The sequence below is a fragment of the Agelaius tricolor genome, unplaced genomic scaffold, assembly GCF_023055355.1.
Source record: "Agelaius tricolor isolate 1412-34295 unplaced genomic scaffold, bAgeTri1.0.p SCAF_5, whole genome shotgun sequence".
Classification (NCBI taxonomy): Eukaryota; Metazoa; Chordata; class Aves; order Passeriformes; family Icteridae; genus Agelaius; species Agelaius tricolor.
Window position 1 is genome coordinate 35,314,546 of NW_027269265.1, and position 7,222 is coordinate 35,321,767.

Below are 7,222 nucleotides of genomic sequence, written 5' to 3' on the forward strand. Positions count from 1 at the left end.
TGAAACCTTGTACAGATAATATTTCACTAAATAGTAGAATAAATATGGCATCTCCAGCCCTGAATGTCTGTAAGAACTTGTAAATTTAGGTATAGTTGAGCCTACCCTGAGCAGTGAGCCAGACTCAGTGATTTTTAGTCCCCTCCTAAGCTACAAATTTACAAGAAGCAGACCCCCACCTTCTACTGAATAATTTACACATTTAGTTAAAATTAACTATACTATTCTGAATGTGCATCACTGCAATCAGCTTCTGAGGAATTTAGCCTTCAGTCTCTAAGAATGTAAGCAGGAACAAGTTGAAAATTTTAGAATTTGTAACTTGTCAAAATTTGGGCAGATTTTCATAAGATAGCATATCCTTGTCACCAAGGCCCATCTCCCTGGTACATTTTTAACAATAGTCTCAAAACATGGGCATATTCAGTTATAAAAATATATTTAACATGGGAAAAAGCCTTTTTTCATCAGATCTCCTTGCAACTGGTTAAGCTGATTTTGCTGTAACATTAAAAATAAAATTAAAAAAAATCCAGACTTTTGCTGATTCATATAGTGAAACATTGTGGCCCAAGTGGTTGCAGATGGAAGATTCTCAACCATGCCTGCCACAGGTACTTACTTGAAAGAAGATTTGAAGCTTCACTGTTTCATTATCATTAGTAAGGCACTTTGAGATCCTGACATGATGTGTATTATATCTTTTAAAGCTTTGTGGAGTTGTTAACAGCAATGCAGATTTAAAGCAGTTTCTTGGATAATTAAGGAAAAAAATAATTAAACTCATGGTTTTTTAAAATAAGTCCTATGCATGATTTTGAATTATGCATTGTGCAAGTGTTTTGTTCTCACATTCTAGTTTAACAGAGTAAACCAGTTTGAAATGTGTTTGAATTTAATTGGGCTGTATTAATCTCTTTACTGTCATAGTTTAACAGGCTGAGCATTGAAGTAAAGACTGCATTTCAAGCAGAGAGCTGCTGATGAAGTTGTTCTGGCTGGAGAGGGGGAAGATGAGACCGGAATTGAGCCCTGGGATCCATCTCGTATTTCACACTGCTGAGATCTGCAAAACTGGCATCTGGGTTCCTGGCTTTGGAGAGAAGGGAGATTCACAAACCTAGGAAAGGATGACAGCTCTCCAGTGAGACAAACCCTCTTATGTTCTTCTGCCCAGCAGAGAGAAAGATTCTTCTTGTCACAGATATGAGCATCTGAGGTTATGCTCCAGCTTTGAATCTCTGAGACTTTTCCCACTGTCCCTACTGTGAGCCTAGAAAAACCAGGTTTCCTAGGCTGTTATCTGTTTTTTGAGCCCTTCTTCCACCCATTCATTTTAGTGAATGCTGTACAGCTGACCCCAACTGAGTCAGATCTCTTCCCTGTGCTGTACCTTCTCAGCAGTAGACAAGCTAGGACAATAATTGAAAATTATTATAAATATAATAAAGAAATGTTAATTGTCACTTGAATTTGAAGATGAGTTTAAGGACTTTTCTCATGCAAAATGTAGAAATATTTGACTGGTCAGGTTTAACTGACGTTAATAGGAAAACAAATAAAAATAAACAAAATTAAGTAAGTGAATATTTGCCAAAAGCATGTCAAATGTTGAACTTTCCTGTCAAAACCAGAACATGCAGTGTGATGTTTAGTTACATAAATTAGCCAAAGAGGGAGAAGTGGTACCATCTGATTTAGATAAATCATCAATACCCTGCACATTTTTTGTAACTATTAGAGAAAAAATTTTATATATAAAAATGTCTGTGTGCATAAAGTGAACATATAAACATAGATAGATAGATACAGAAACACCGAGACATGTGTTTCAATACTTGAACTGTGTTGGTGGGTACTATAAATCATCCAAGTACAGAAAAGAAACATGGTTCATGGTGATGTTTGCAGTTCCTTCCATATGGGAAACGCTTTTTCAAAACCATGAGATAATATAGTTTCTGCTGTGAAAAATGCATAGTTTAAGAAGACACAGATAAATGCTGGTGAGAGAGAGATATCACATACAAACAATATGATCAGTATGTGCCTTTCCTATAGGCACATACTGCATCTTTCTGGATTTAAGGGTTTTTTTAAACATATTTCATGCCTTCCTCCACACTTCAGGTTCCTCATTCCCACTGCGCAGCAGTTCCCATCACTTCTTATGTAATTAATCAGTCATAAAAAGTATTTCAAACAGAAAAAAAAAGTCCAAAGGAAATTTCTGCAATATCACAGAAGAAAAAAGTCAAGAATGTTATGATGTACTCTAAGTACTACTTCTGCAGCTTTTCCAGACCAGCGAGTAAAGACCAGCTGGAGAAAACCTGAATTCTATGGGAATTCACACATTTCTGCCACTTAGTGCCATGAGTTTTCATAATGTTTGGCTACCTGACATGGCAGAAGTTGAGGCTCTGCCATGTTCAGGAAAACTTTACAAGTTCAGATAGAGTGCAGGCAGAAGGCTGTTCTTGACTAAAGGACAGAAAAGAATAAACATTGATAGATACAAAAAACTGATCTCCTGACGAGCTAAAAGATGTGGAGAGATCTTAGCAATTTAGAGATGTTATAGAAGAATCTAAAATCCTCTCCACAGTCCTCTCTAACACAGAAAAGTATGAGACCATGCTAATTTCCGCACTCACCAGTGCTCTGACTTGCTCAGATATGAGATTGCCAAGACAGAAGAGAAACACATGTCTCTGCTATGTTTGAGCAAGAACTTGGATATTGAGGGAATGGAGCCTCTCCTCTTTGCATTAGTTGTATTGCTTTTTGTCCATTTTGGGCTTCCAGGTAAAACAATGTGAAGCAAAGCTTCTTAGACAAATGTCTTTTCAATACTTTCAGCAAACAGGGTCTTCCAGACTTTCCTAGGTGGATTTACTGTGAATTTTACTTTCCTACATTGTTATTTATTGATAAAAATGAACAGAAGAGCTGCTACTAGTGCTCTTCTGATGTCTTTAGCTTTATTTAAAAAAATTCTCTATACTTTTGATAATGTGATTTTCCTATGTGGGATTCAAGTTCTTCCATGCTTAAAATTCACTACCATGGCTTTTCCCCCCAGAGATAACAAATCACCAAGAAATTTGTTTTAAGTCACTCAAAATTTAAAAAACATTAGAGCTGGCACAAACTTCACATTTGCAAAGGCAACTGAAATCCCTTTGCACAAGGGGAGGAATTAAGTGAAGCTCAACAAGGCCAGTACACATTGCCTCTGAATGGTTCCTATTAAGTTGTCTTTGTTCTTTTAGCTTGCATGATCCTTGTAGGTGTAGAAGTATACATTGTGCTTGATACTGTTTAGGTCATGGCTCTGAAACTGCCAGTATACATTACTTGCATTATTCAGTCTGACATATTCAATTTCTGTGAAACACATTAACATGGATAAATGGAAACCTCTGTGGGCTGGGATCCCCACAGGGAAATTCTCCCTGTAGAGAAAGCACTCACACTTGTATAAACCTGGCAGATGTGGCATCATCTCCTACACTGTGTTCCCTTCCTTAAAGGGTATGCAGGAGGGACTCAACTTCAGCAAGGCTCCTCAAAGGATAAAATTTCCTGCAATCTCTGAGATGGAGGTGGAAGGAAGAGATGTCTTTCAGCAGACTTAGTGTGTTTTGGTGCTGCATGGCTGAAGTATCATTTTTCTAATTGCTCCCTTTTTCTGCTGAATCCATATGGAACACAGCACACACAATAGAGATTTAGGGGTTTTTAAAGCACGCTTCTGTAAAGACAGCCTAGGAATCACAGAGGGGTACTATGAAACAGTATCTGAGAGCATTGAATGTAGAACACAGTGAAAAAGGGAGCAAGCATCACTTGACCTGCTGTTTATTGGTCACAATAACAGGATGCACAATAACTTTTTTCTTCTGGTTGGTGAAGTAAGGTAAATAAAATTAATGGCTCGCCATGACTTGCTCCTGCTGAAAGCTGGCATGAGTCTGTACTGCCTGTAAATGTCCAAATTTGCTAGTCAAGCTAGCCACCAATTTTATACAGTTAATTTAATGTTTACAAAACAAAGGATCTTTTTTGTAAAAAGGCTGAGGAATTCAAGAGTGTCTCTGCAGTCTGATACTCAGAAATGTAACATGAAATAAGCTAAGGGCTTTGAGCTGAAATTAAAAAAAAATCTGTAAAAGATGTGCTAAAACCTCTTTAAAAGTACAAAGAAACTGTAACATAACGACTGCCTGAAACAAAATAGGAGAGAAGAATTAATCCACCCGGCAAGGCCTTATTTAGTTTGCTTTAACAAAATCTGTAAAGCCTATTGGTCTGCTCTTCTAATGATGTAGGCTAAGACACAGGAGATAAGAAAAGCCAAGACACTGAAAGCTGTTGTAAAACTAGGTCACTGTTAAATTAAACATTTTATGAAAAATAGAACCTGCCTTGAACAACTCTGAAAACCTCTTTGCTTTTTTCATGCCCTCTGCCAGAGAGAGACACTTACTCCTCTTTATTGCCTTCATGAGAAAAAAGCACTGCTTTAGTGGTGTTTCAGCACTCACCTCGAGCCAGCAGCTCCATTTTTTCTTGTAATTAACAGCTACTGAATATTTATGAAGTAAGTGCTATGGGGTAACACTTATTCATTCGATCAACAATGCTGTTGGTTTGCAAACTGAAAGGAAAACATTGGCCCTACCTCAGAGCACTGGAACCACTGCAGCTGCAGCAGCTTCTGCCTTTCTGAGCTTTTCAAGCACCAGGAGAGGAGGATGCTACTGGCAAAAAGTTAGCGATATCTACTCCTCCTTTTTTCAGATGATCACAGGGGAACATGATGTGCTGTGACTCTTTGCCATGTAAAGAGTCTGCTGGAATACCCTGGAGACTCCCACTGTTGAGCTGTGAGTAAGAGTTAGCAGAAGCCCTGTGAGCATGTGTTACTCTAGTGTCAGCCACGATATGCAGGGGTTCAAAGTTGTGCATTCTGAAGCTGATAAAAGGACCTCTTTACAGCAATGAGGATAATACGGCTTTGGGACAGCATTACTGGGCATGAGGGAAGTTTTCTACCACTGCAGTCTTCAATAGAAGATATAATATTTTATAAAATGTGTGGTTTTGTCATTGAAATCAGTGGCTGGGATAAAGAAAAGCTGAACAAATATTTTCAATAGGAAATGTTAGTGAAAATGAAAATTCTAGCTCGGGTTCTTCAGTTTTAATGATGTATCATTAAGAACAGGTGGTGTTCCATGCTTGGTGTGGACCATGGTGGTTTCTTCTGGCTTTCAGATCACATCATATAATACAGAGGAAAGGGAACAATAAAACTCTGCACTCCTGGTCAGAAAAATGCATGACAGTCCCTCCCCACACATTCTTCTCCAGTGCTTACTAAGCATAGCAGTGTTTCAGATGCAAGGTCTTTTTCTGCAAACATTGCTGTATGTGTGTAGTTCTCCATCAACTTGAGATGTCCCACTGATCTAAACGGAACTGTTTGTGCATCTCTAATCATACTCATCAAACTGCTGGACTCTCCCGCTGGGAAAGAGGCTAAACTGAGAAACAGTTGCTGTGATAAACCAAGTCTGACTACATTGTTTTCAGCATAAGGATCAATGGAAATACAAAGCTGGCTCAGTTTTATCAGGTTTTAATTATGTATCATTTATTTTAGTAGTTAGTGCATGAGAGTAAAAAATGTTGCTGTGCCATTTTGCTTCATACCATTTATTACTTCAAGGGACCAAAGAATCATTGTTACCTGAGAGAAGTCAATTTGCCTTTCCTTTTATTTGTACTTTTTGCTTACAATTTCTTCTGCTGAGCATGATTAAAATAAGCATAGATGTCACTTTTGCTTTAATGTTTCCATTCAGCTTCCTTTCTCAACGTCATGGGCTGCTGGAGTATGGTAATACTAGGCTGCATATGCTTCCAGAAAACATATTGGTAATTTCTTTGAATTATAATGTTAATACACATGTGAAATATTTTCTATCTGTCTTTACTTTGAAAACAGCCTTTCTATAGAACTTGCCTTTTAATCTGATATATTCAAGCACTTAGATTTGTTGGCTACTGCATGCACACTCCTTTGAGGGAGCTGTGAGAACAAAGACTGTGTAGAGTAGTCTTGAAACAGTTTTTCCTGAACAGACCTCATATAAGACACTGAAATACTTCCCCATTGATATTACATGTAGTCATACCCCAGCATAACTCAATATAACTAGTGATTTAAAATGCTTTGCTGAGAAAATCTCTAAAAAATTTAATCTTTATTTCATAGGTTGCCATTCTCTCTTTCCTCCCTTTGTCAGACAGCTTTGTGTGGCGAATAATATATAATATGCTTTGTTTAATCCAAAGGGAATGAAAATTAGTTTAAATTCAAACTTGATATAAAGGGTAATATTTTTTAGATTAATTTTATTTCAAAAAAGTATCCCAAAAATATGCTGTGATGTTTGAGAGGTACATTTTCTTTGAACAAAACAACCAAGATCAAAATGTTTTAACCTGCCACAGAAGCTTTTAAATGCCCACAGCTGAAATCTGAAACAAATCAAATGAATCAACACCCTGTAAAGTCTAGTAAGGGTCAATGAGCTTGTGTGAGGCATAACTGCAGAATTTTGCCACTAAGATGCAATTTTGAGTGTGACAGTGAAATAAATGTATAGTCTGTGTTGATGAAGGACCTTTTTGAAGAAGTGTGTAAACTCTGCAAGGTAGAAACTGGCATTTGCAAGACTAAGGAAGGAGTAGCCAGTAACGGTAAAGATGGACATATGGATCCAGTAAAAATGGAAGGGATCCACAGCTGAACCAGAAATATTTTTTTCTTTTTAATTTAATATTTGAGTTACTGCAGCAGTTTAGTGTACCAGATATCACCCGAAATTGTGCTGGGCAGACTACAGCATAAAATAAGAGGACATCCCTGCACATGATAATTTCTGGTGTCAGAGGGCTTATGAAATATAAACCTGGCTTTGGTAAGATCCAGGATATTAGGAAATTGAGAAAACAGAGACACCACACAAGGGCTTTTAAGGCAGGCTACACGGGTGGGTAAAGGAGCCTTTCCTCTGTGCAGCTGACAGCCTCATCGTGAAGAGTTTCAACAGCAATAATGAGTCTGATGCGTGGGAACCAGACCTTGGAAATTCACAAACTTTGGCACGGAGATGGGCGTGGCTACCTCCTGTCAATGGTTTGCCCT

The 7,222-nt window shown here is 37.8% G+C and overlaps 1 long non-coding RNA gene across 4 annotated transcripts in view; it reads left to right on the top strand.

Annotated features, from left to right (window-relative positions):
• Positions 1 to 5,755, top strand: part of LOC139590091 (uncharacterized) — a 43,522-nt gene extending 37,767 nt beyond the window's left edge. For all 4 annotated transcript variants that reach the window (XR_011679228.1, XR_011679226.1, XR_011679227.1 and 1 more), the window contains exon 3: positions 931 to 5,755. This is a non-coding gene — a long non-coding RNA (uncharacterized lncRNA). The remainder of the gene's footprint in view (positions 1 to 930) is intronic.
• Positions 5,756 to 7,222: the final 1,467 nt, after the last annotated feature.